The following is a 12,676-nucleotide window of genomic DNA, read 5'->3' as shown; positions in this document are numbered from 1 at the left end:
ACTCGAAGACATCGTAGCGGGGATTCCTGAGATCGTTAACAAAATTAGTTTGATTAAAATTCCACCTGGAATAACTCCCTGGCATATTACCAACATCGTATACACGGTAACATCGGGATTTGCAACATGGTCAACGCAGAATAAAACTATTAAATATACCGCAATAGTCACTGGAGTGTAGAGGTTATCTGTGTTCAGTGCTGCAAAATTCGAGATATTTACAACGTATCCATGGCGTCATTCAACTGATAAGTTTTCTGGAGTTGTAACTATCATATTAAACAAGGGAACCGAAGAAATATTTATTCTGGAAGCAGCTGATAAGAAATTAACCGCAACATCTTACTGGTGGTGTTTGGAATTTGTAGCTGAAACACCTCAATTGGTTACTGCATAAAATATAATGAGTACCTCACTCGACGATGCATCTCAATACAGGTACAATCAAGCGCGTGAATGGCAAGCAGCGTTGAAAGATATCATCGAACAATATACGGTAAAAGTAAAAATATATCGTCAACGACTGGTTATCGTCGACGTGATTGTTTATTCAGTATCCGCTGTTGTTGCTGGAACAGGTGTTATAATGTCAACAATGACAATGATGGCACCAGTAGCCGTAACAATCTGTATTTCAGCAGCAACAACTATTGCATGTGTTTTTAATATCGTTGCAAAAAAAATATGCACCTGCATGAATGAAAAATTATCCGATTACATAATAAAATTACACACAGCGACGGTCGCATACTCGAAGTTATCTTCGTTGTTATCAGCAAGCCTCAGCGATGGAATAATTTCTGATTTTGAGTTTTCAGAAATGGTTAAAATATATAACAGTGCTGTTAAAGGTACGAGTATTAATAATGACATCAGTAGAGCTACTCCAGCAGATCGTGACAAACACAGCTCCACCAAAAACAACAATGATCTCGACAAGCTCGACTAATCCTGAATTTAGTGTTAATTTTCCAAGTGCGATTCGCGCAAATGAAATCGCGTTAGCGCAATTACGAGTATATTAGAGCTGGCCAAATATCAGATCGAAATCATTTAATGGTACACCAGCAAATAATTCGCTTGTATTTGCTAATAAAAACAAACCAGATGGAACACCTGATTGGATCGTTGTTGGAATACCAACTGGCAGTTATGAGGTCGAGGAAATCAATGAAGAATTTCAACGTAGAATAAAATCAATAACAGGAAAAGAAGCAAAAATATCAATTAACTTTCATAAGCCAACTTTATCAGCAACGATTGAAATACATTCACCTGATTACGCCGTTGATATTTATCAATCATCGATAAGATCCGTACTAGGTTGGCCTGTAATCCCGTCAGAGCATCATGGACCACCAGAACCGAAGTTAATTGAATTTATCACGGACGAAGCCCAATTTATAACAACTCCAGAATATCGAAATTTGTATCCATGGACTAACAAGGATAATTATTATATTTCGGGAGATGGTAAAAATATTTCTTGGTGCCGTTTTCCTTGGTTGATGTTGACAAAAAAACTTCAACTGAAATTGTTCATGAAGGAAATCTCAGATCAAGGGCTAACGGAATTAAAACTGAGTACACAACTACATTAACGACATTAGTACGCTTATTTAAAAATTATATCCTGGAGTATCCCAATATCGATCTAAAACATCAGATCATTGCAACGATACAATACTTAAATCAAATTATTTCAGACCTTAAATACGCTAATCAGACTATTGTTGAGGCAATAAATGCTAGTACTTATGATATAAGATTTGAAAAAATAATAACCATTAGGCAGGTATATCTTGATCATTATAAAATAACTGAAGCAGATTTATTAAATTTTATACTACCAGGATTTGAAACTGGCGAATCAATAAGATCACTCAACGATATCATCAACGAAAACTTTCCTAAAATACTCGATGCGTGGAGAAAAATAACTCCACCCGAGCCTATCCTTAGATATAAAAACAGTCAACAAAATGACGGACGTCACGTCTCACCAGGAATCGTTAATATAACATCAACGATCGCAGTCAATCTTGTTTGTGACGTAATCGATGGCAGCTATCAAATAGATCTTGGAAAGTCAAATCAGGCTCAACAAGGATATATTTTATACACGTTCACACCACAAGTATCTCCTGGGAGTTTGATCGTGCAAGAGCCAACCAATCCTGTTTATCTACGTACACATAATCAGTATTTGTCACGAATCAATTTCAAACTCACCGACCACATAGGTCGATTAATTGACCTGCGTGGGGAGGAATTAATTGTGAATCTACATGTAAGATCGTAGATCTTTATCTTAAGATTTCTGTCTTAAAGACTTTTATCGTAATGATTTTTGATCATAGATCTTTGATCTTAATATTTCATTTTTCTGAAATATTTTATTTTTTCTGAAACATTTTATTTTTTCTGAAATATTTTATTTTATTTTTTCTGAAATATTTTATTTTATCAGAAATATTTATCATTTTTTCTGAAATATTTTATTTTTTCTGAAATTGATGGGGTAGTTGGTACTCAGAATCGTGCAAACCAATAAATTTCGTAATTTTAATGGGGTAGTTGGTACTCAGAATCGTGCAAAATGATCAAATTTTATGATAAAAAATATTTCTGATAAAATAAAATAAAATATTTCAGAAGAAAAAATATTTCTGATAAAATAAAATAAAATATTTCTGATATTATAAATATTTCCGATAAAATAAAAAAATGTTTCTGAATAATAAAAATATTTCAGAAAAAATAAAATGTTTCAGAAAAAATAAAATAAAATATTTCTGATAAAAGAAAATATTACACGTGCTCGGTCGTTTCATGATCTGACATAATTTTTCTTAATTGTCTTATACGAGTACTAATTATCTTTTTGCCTCGTATTTGTGGGATAACTCCAATCTAATTTTTTCTACTGCAGCAGAGAGGGGAACGAATTCCTTCACTTGATCATCTTCTATACTAGCTAGCGAATGAAACATCGCCGCCTGAATTCATTTTATGAACCTATATTCGGATGATAGTGTGTGTATTCCTTGGTTCTTACGTTCTTGTAAAATTTCAAAATCAGAAATTATTTTTTCAGGATTTAGTTCATCAGATATATTAATTCCATTTTTTTCTAATTTTTTAATAGCAGAAATAATATCATTAATATTTTCGTAGTTCATTATTATACGGTATATATATATTTAAATCAAATTTTTAACAATGAAACAGCCGCAAATACCACCGTGTTCTTGGGTGTGTTTAGTGAATGACGACACGGGGGTATTCTCACAACAGATTTTTACACACACTCTCTCAATCAGTGCCATTAATTTTCCATTGACCTCAGAATGGAGTAATTACCAGTGCCAGTAATTTTCCATTGACCTCTGAATGGAGTAATAACCAGTGCCAGTAATTTTCCATTCAGGTTGAAATTGATAGTAACCGATGCAATATGAAGCACTATGGACGATGCTGAGTTAGATATCGGATATTCGCCCGGTCTTGGTTTGATCTTGATTTCAGGCCACGGTATCGCGGAAAGTATAAAAATCACAAATATGCGTAACCACCGACAGTTGTCAGTCGTAAGGCTCGATAGCTGGGCCTCAAGTTCAGTAATTCTACACGCTAGCAATAATACGTTTCAGAAATTATTATATCGGTTTCTGAATAGATTGTATATATTTCTGTACGGATATAATAAAACAGCGGTTTCTGAATGGATTGTATATATTTCTGCATTAAAACAGCGGTTTCTGCCTCGAAAAAATAGTCTTTTATCATAATAGCGAAAGCCTCCTAAAATTGAATATTTTTCACCCACTGCACCATCAAATATTTTATAGTTACCTACAGATCAGTTTCTGAACACACTGTAAAATATATAAATGTAACAGCGTGTTCTGCCTCGATTTCTCGTAACAGATTGTAAATATCTGCACTCAAATAGCGTGTTCTGCCTTGATAAAATATATGTACATCTCCTACCACTACACCATCAAACGTTTTATTACCTACAGATCGGTTTAAATATTTCTGTATTATAACAGCGGTTTCTGAACAGATTGTAAATATCTGCACTAACAGCGTGTTCTGCCTCGATTTCTCGTAACAGATTTAAAAATAACTCGCTATATTGTACGATGTAAAATACGTTCATTCTTCTATTTTGTAAGCTAAAAAACGATAAATATCTTTCTACGAGTATAATTATTGATATTAATTACGACGTAGATGGTTAATTGACTAATTACGACCATAAAAATCAGAAATCTACGGAGAAAGCTATATTACAGAATTATCTCCCTTTCGCTCAAGTCGAAAAAAATAAGTAGTATAACAGTGAGGACTTCTGACAAACAGATAAATAATTAAAAAATAGTTAATAAATATAATTCTATGTAATTACTTGATAGTGATGATAATTTATCTCATTAACAATATTGGAAGATGATTCTTTGTTTATATTTCTTGGAAAGAGTGGATTTGGTTATATTTTCCGCGACAGAACGTATTGAAAACCTTTCAATATCAAAATATTTGCCAGCTGCATACATCGATTGAAATACTCTCTCTTCACCCGTCTCTAAATTTATAGATAAGACTGCTTTGGCAGTCTTATCATTACAACCTCTGTTTCCAAGTCTACAATTCTGACTTTGCGTGACAATTCTCAGATTGGATAAATTATTATTAAGCTTATTTCCATCAACATAATCGATCACAAAACCATCTTTGATCAACCCCTTGTGACACTCGTATGTGAATCAGTGACAGAAATAAGTTTTCTTCCCATCAACAGTAAATTGGAGATAACCAGCATTATTAACAGTACCAACTGGTCTCTTCAACCTGCAATTTCTGATCACACCATCAAGATTTTATTCGTAGTTTGTTATTATAGGATGTGGGACAAATTCTTGGCTCATTTATATAATAATATTATTTGTTTAAATCATAATTTGTCTGAAAACTTATTTAGATAATCCTCTACGGATTTTATAGCTCCGTCACTGACATTACCTTTTTATCATAATATCTTTTAACCTCGCGATATTTTTTCCACCACATTTTGCACATAACTCTGTTTTACCTCGTACTCCAACACCACATCGCAGACACGGCATTGGTCCTAAACAACCTTTCCGAACGCTCTGCAAGTGTTGTCCTCAAAATTCCTTCCTGCAGGATTTATTACAGTGAGCTAATGATCCGATCATCAACCATTTGCACTTGTTCTGTTGAGACATTGTATATACAATATTTTTTATTTAAATACTTGTCTGAAATATAATATGGATGAGTTTGAGAGATTATCCAGAATCAAGCCTCGGAAAACAAGTAAATTCAACCTCGACAGGATATCTTCTGATTTACCAATAAAACATCTAGTTGATAAGAAAAATAAAAGTTTGATCAATAAAATTCACGACGCCAAGAAAGAATTTCACGCAGATGGTGCATCTCATGTCTGGTCAACGTTCAAGATTATACGCGACAAAGATATCATCGACGCTACGATGAATGAGAAACGAGCGGCAGCTATTATTGAGCAGCTCGATGATAGAAGTTATCTTTCTAGAATAAAATTTGTCGTGTTAACAGAAACAGATAATTGGATTATCTGTGACAAATATGATCCTGTCATTGGTAATAAAAAGAAATCGTTATATTAAGTAAAAATTCCAAACCAGGAGCGCTGACTGGTATTGACAAACCGTATTATGAGCGAGCGTATCCTGTGACAGCAGTTATTTATGGAATCTATGTGATAAATGAAAAACCCAGCATTAGTAAACTGGCGCCGATGAAATTTTCAAAAATAAACTGAGTGGCTGAACGAGCAATAGAACATTTTACAAACGCGGCCCGTGGAAACGGTCTGACGAATTTACGACGTGAAAAAATAAACAAATGGGCTGATTTAGTGAAGGATACTGGAGCTACAATAAACGATGTTGCTAAGTTGGAAAAAACGTTAAAATTCCCAATAATAGTAAAAACTATAACAGGGGAGATTTTATATAATTCGAAACATTATAAAAAAGGAGGAGTTCCAATAAATATCATTGATCATAACGCTCACGCATGGACTAGCGCAGTAACAGTGTTTCCACGAGATCGAACTGTTAAATGTTATCGCGGAGATATGTTTGATTTTATTCACGAGATAAGTAAAAACGATCCTGTGTCATTATGGCTGTTTCAGAGTTCTAACGATGAATCAGATATGGAAGAAAAAATTAAGTTCGATCAGTTTGTAAGACCGAATGGCGTTATTTATCGAACAGATCTTCTCCACGAAAAAAATGAAAAATCTTGCGCTGCAATATACTGATGACACTGACGAACTATTGAGCAACTGTTTTACTGTTCCGTTAGTTGCGGCTCATTTTGCTAGAAAGAAAAATTCGTGGAAACCAACTCGGTCTAATTTTCTTGATGATATAATATCAAGTTGTGTCGAATACGGACACGGTGGATTGTGGAATACCAAGTATAATTATAAAGATGTTATTTCGGTTGATATGGTTACATGTTATCCTGGAAGTTTTCTTGGATACGGAGATTGTTCTGTGTACTTTGAGCGATTCGGTCATCTGACGCACGAGATGACACGAGTATCGATAAATGGACCATTACCGGAATTTGACTTAACTGGATTTGCTTGTATCGAGTCATTTGAAATGTCTAAAGATCTCCATGCGATTTGTTATGTTTGGTTTGGAAAACATTTTTCAGAAAAAAAAGTGGGCACCAATAGTACTATTACGGTATATGCTTGATTGTGGGATGTTAACACTGTTGATTGTAAGTGAAGCAATTATATCATATCGGAAACAAAGCGAAGTTTGGTTACCACAACAAAAGAAATATTCTGATAATGAAAACCCCGATATAACCGATTACGAGAATAAAATTACAAAAGATCTCGGTAGAAAAATAATCGGCAAATTCAAGCAAAGAGGAGTATATGATCACAGACGACATTGTACAAGAATGATCATGGACGATGCCGAGTTAGATTTTATAATCGCTGATACAACGAACAGAAATACGTTTATAAGTCGAGAAATAGCTTTCTTGTCAAATGGAACTAAATTAGGTACAATTGTAAGTTATATGGACGGTGAGTCACCGCAGTTTACTCATTTAAGATCATCGATGCTCGCGTACGTTTCAATAAATCTATTATCGATGATAAATAAAGTTTCTACACTCGCTGTCAGAGTCACTTCAGATTCATTTTATATCAATAAACAAATATTCAGGATTACTAGAACAACTACATATCGGTACTTGTGCATCATGGGGTTCGTGGAGAATAAAAAAGAAAATATACTTGATTATTCCGAATCAGATGATGTTGAAATTAAAGATATTTATTGTAAAAAAAAAACATCAAATATTAAAGCTATCGTCGACAACTTCGTTGTTACCATCGGTGTACGATCCAATAACTAGAAATAAAACAGTTTATCTAAACGGACCTGGTGGTTCTGGTAAAACCACTCGAGCGATCGAACTATTTCAGAACTCAGATATGATCGTGCTGACACCTACACATAGACTCGCGCGAGAGATGAAACAACGAGTACAATCATGTACTTATCATAGCTTCTTCCGATGGAAGGGTGATGCATGGACTTCTTCGAGGACGGGAGAAAAATATATTCCAAGGATTATAATATGGGATGAAATATGTACAGTACAGTTAGAAACATTGAAAACATTTCTTGATTGGTTGTTAACAAGAAATACTGCTGTAATAATGTGTGGCGATCACGGTCAACCACCACTGTTTGTACTATCTCCACATGATTGGTTGAAAAATTTCGTTGATTATTACGAAGAAATAAATGATGATCATATAGCGCTTGATGAAGAATTAAAACAGTTTAAAAAATTAATCAGACTACAGCCGAATAAAATTCAATGTGAAGTAATGCGTGGAATAATTTCAGAAACTTCAACGAACAACTTTCTGCAGACGTGGAAACCGAATGATCTGATAGCTGCAAGTAGAAAAATAGTTCGTGATACACTTCAACGGGAATTGTTTCAGTTACATAAAGAAAATTTTCCAACATTGCCAGTTCCGTTATGTTATCGACCAGCTGATACACGGCGGCAAAATATTGACTTTGATATACCGGGACAGACCGAGAAACAGAATTTAGTATTAAATGATATTATCACAGTTGATGTTGTTGTTGTTGAAGATGCATTATCGTTAAACAAATCTCCGTGGACACTCGGATATGCAATGACAATTCACTCATCTCAGGGATTAACTATTTCTGATACAGTTGTTTGGATTATAGATGATCGTATCGAGTGGTCAAACTTAGTTTATCTCGCAGTGTCTAGAGTCAGAAGAATATCTCAGTTGCGGAGAATTGTCTTGGACGAATCAGTGACTAGTGATGATATTGACAATGATATAATAAGAAAAAAATTAGCTGGTTATAAACAATCTGATAAAAAAAATAAACGCGATTTTGATCTTGATGTTGAATTTATCAGCACGTTGAAACAACAACAGAATAATCACTGTGCAAATTGTAATTGTGTGATGTTATGGAGATATTCAAATAATAATCCAAGACAATTTACTGCGGATAGAAAAGATAACAGTCGCGGTCATACACGAGAAAATACCATGTTGACCTGTCTTGAGTGTAATCGACGTAGAGGTGCAAGTTAAGTGATCGCGGTGGTAATTGCGTATCCTCAGGAATTACTTGTAATTGTTCACGTGTAAATCCACGTTGAGGAGCAGTTGAATCTAGTCTGTAGATTGCGGGTCTACCTGAGGATCTTGTCACGGTGGATATCTTATGTGTGGTAACACTCCAAATACCACCTTCGAGTTCACCGGGTTCATATAAATACCTTACAGTAACATTACCCAGTAATGGTTGCGTTGAAAAATCACGTCGTTGTACGGGTATAATTTTTTGTAATTACATTAATAGGTATCATGTTAGTCGTTCGAGTTACTTGATTATTTAACGTAGTTATCACACTTGGTAATCGTGCAACCCATTCACGAGATCTCTTGTCTTGAATAAATTCCTTCGCGTATTGATATCCAAATAACCGCTCAACGAGTGTTCGATTAAATCGTTCAACAATTGCCTGATCACGATGAACTGCGGTATGTTCTCGTCGTATTTTGACATTATATCGCTCCATCAACGATGATACTGGACCAAGAAATTCTTTGCCAGGATCAACCTGTAGCAGCTGTGGCCATTGCAAGGGTCCACGTTGATAAATTCGTTTAAACGCAGAAGCCACTTCAGCAGCTGTCTTTGTCAATAATGGTTCTGCTTCTTTATATCTACTTGCAACATCAACAACGGTTAGCGCGTATTTGTACGTTTTTCTGCGTACAGTATCATGTGGTAAAAATAGAATATCAGCTTGATGAACTTCATTAGGAACACTAATATCGAAATACGCGTACTGAATTTGTTTCGGTGGTGGTAGGTAAATTTGCCATATTGCCTGTTTAGATAACCATTTTTTAGCGATAACACGTGTAACTTTTGCTGCATCAGCGAGTTTGCTAATTGCTGCGTTACCTTTCCAGTATCCTCTTGGGGAATAATAAATCGATTCCATTTATACATTACCAGCACCTAGCGCTAATTTACCTTTCATCGCGGATCTTATTAACCAATTAGCTAATGATTCTCTTATATTTGTATTTTTTTTATAGAATTTAACGCATGAATTAATTTCACATCTGCAATATGTCTGTCTTGTAGGGTTTTGCTTTTATACCCTACATCATGAACATGGCACGCTTTATCAATAACGTTTATTGGTTCCTCGCCTGGTTTTGGTTGATCTTGATTGTCAAGTCTGATATCAAGTCGAGTACCAGGACCGCAATAATTATATCCTGGTAGATGTTTTTCTCCTTGGTATTTAGCCCACGGAGTTCCTGGGAACTTTGACATTAATTTAGCAATATCACCACCATCTTTTTTAGCTAAAAAAGAAAACTTTTTTCTGTTACATACTGCACATCTTCCACCATATGCTATTCTCGCATTTTTTGTTGTAACCGTGGATAGATCATTAGTTGGGGTTTTAGTTCTGCAGCGTAAACAATATAGATTCATGTATTTATATAATATGGATATAATTGATTTCTCAGCGACTCGAAAACAAGAGCTATTTAAACACCATCCTGCGTTGCCAAATTCTATCAGAATGATAATAATAGGACCATCTGGATCGGGTAAGACGCAATTGTTACTTAATCTTATAATGAGATGGCTAAAATGGGATAAGTTGTATTTGGTGGCGCCATCAGTTGATGATCAGAGATGCTACGATGAGCTTAAAAACTTTAATGAAAACGCACGATTACTGGACGAAGATAACGATGTCATTAAATTTATAACCGATATTGATGAAGCACCGTCCGTAGATTCCATAGACGGATTTATTAATAATTTAGTTGTATACGATGATGTAATGCTAGACAAACAATCAAATCCAGCTAGAATATTTTCTCGAGGAAGACATAAAAACACTGATGTGATATACGTTACTCAGCGATACTTACAGATTCCGAAAGTAATCAGGGATAACTGTAATGTTTTAGTTGTGTTTAATGGCGTAGACATACAGACGTTGCGCAATATTCCTCAAACTTGGTGTAGCGGAGATATGGATATAATTAAATTTAGAAATTTCTTTTCACGAGCGCAAGCTACTCCGCACGGATTTATAACAATAAATTTACACGATTCTAGATCCCGATATCGTGTGGGTCTAGATAAGATATTTGGATAAATTAATAGCAGCAGGGAAGGCGCGACCTCAAGTTGAGTAGATTTTTTGTGGTATGATCGCTATCAACAGGGATAAAATTATATTTAACCAATTCGAAGCTTCCTCGAGTTGGTTAATATTTTTGTTTCAAATATATTTGCTTAAGATATAATATAAAGATAAAAGGGTTTATTTTCGGTTTTGGACGCTCCTACAAAAAAGGTGGGTTCGCCTTCTCTGCTGCTCAGCTACTGAACGGAGCTTCTTTAAAACCGGACTTAATCCTGTCCAGAGCTTCAAACCTCTCTTTAACAGAAAAAGCTTTGTTTCCTTGTACCGTTGTCCATTGTAAATACCCATTAATTAACACCCACTAATAATCACTGACCCCATCTTGTTTGAACGACTACAGCGAGAACTGTTCTTGAACAATGCGGTAATTTTTTTATAGGGATTGGACGATATTATTCATTGGTCAATTGATTGCGTAATGATTGTCTGACAATACCGGCTAGCCATGCGCGCATCTTGGCTTTGTGTGTGTGTGTGTGTGTGTGTGTGTGTGTGTGTGTGCTTTTCTCAATCATTGCCCATAATATGAACAAACGTTAGCTGTGATATTGACTGTGATAGTTAGCAATTATTTAAATTACCTGATTTAAAATTCGTGTGAAAATCTTGTTTCAGCCACCGCATTCTTTGATGTTTGATTGTGCATGCCAGTTGAATGAGCAGCATCTGTCGGTTTTTGTTCGAGCAACAATAATACGGAAAATGTATTCAAGACAATCACAGAGAAGTAGTAATATCCTTATTGCTCGTGGGTCAATAATAGTAATAATAAGATTAACACTTACCAACCTTTTAATGAAGTTATGTCTTTCGAACATAAACTAAGATCTAAAATCAGCTAAATATTAACCACATGCCCCACCCACCCACCCTGTGATTTCCGAACAAAATTTTAAAACCCCAGATTAAAATCGTCCATTATAAGTTAAAACAATGTAATTGCACAGACCTTACTGCACTGCAACACTCACCCCATTTGCCGAAGAAGGTATGTGGCAGGCTTTACAAGCCAATCTTCAGAAATTATTGCATTTCGCTTCGATAACATGTTCCAGCAGCTGTTATTAAAGGTCAGGGTCATTTGACGAGCAAGGGATCTCACCAAAAATGGACACGAAGGCAAGAACAACGAATGATATAACAAAACCTGCCATACGCAAGCGTAATGTTAAAAACAGGAATAACATGGTTTAAACAGTATCAACCATTTTCTTTTAAATTAAGAAAATGATCATAACAAGCTGATTAGGTAACTAGCATGACCCACTCTGACACTCTACCCTATATTACTACCTAAAATTGACCACTCTTGGCTAACGAAGATGGGGCTATGTATTCTATCGCAGTGAAGATGCTAATCAAAGACAAATTAAAACTACCTAAAAGTAAACGCTTTATTAATGAAATCTGTTGATATGCTGACAGTTGATATGTTGAAAGTAAATTGGAATTATGAGGATTAAACGATCATGGCTGAGTATTTATCGATGTGTACATTACTACCTAATCACTCACAAAGTTAAGATAAAGTCATTCTGACTTTATTTCCTTTGTGAGTAATTTGGTAAAATTTTCACATCGATAAATACCCAACCATGAACATTTAATCCTATATTAAAGAAAGGAATAGTGTCGTCTACCATACACTATGTGGTAAAATGCCGGTTTGGGTTAAGAAAAAACATTACAAATTGAGTTGATAAAAAAGATTCCATTTTAAAAATAACACACACACACACACACACACACACACACACATACATACATACATACATACATATATATATACATATATATATATATA

Source organism: Sinohyriopsis cumingii, chromosome 1, assembly GCF_028554795.1.
Source record: "Sinohyriopsis cumingii isolate HCF-2022 chromosome 1, ASM2855479v2, whole genome shotgun sequence".
NCBI classification, from domain to species: domain Eukaryota; kingdom Metazoa; phylum Mollusca; class Bivalvia; order Unionida; family Unionidae; genus Sinohyriopsis; species Sinohyriopsis cumingii.
The sequence above is the reverse complement of the archived record's forward strand: the minus strand, read 5'-3'. Positions refer to the sequence as shown.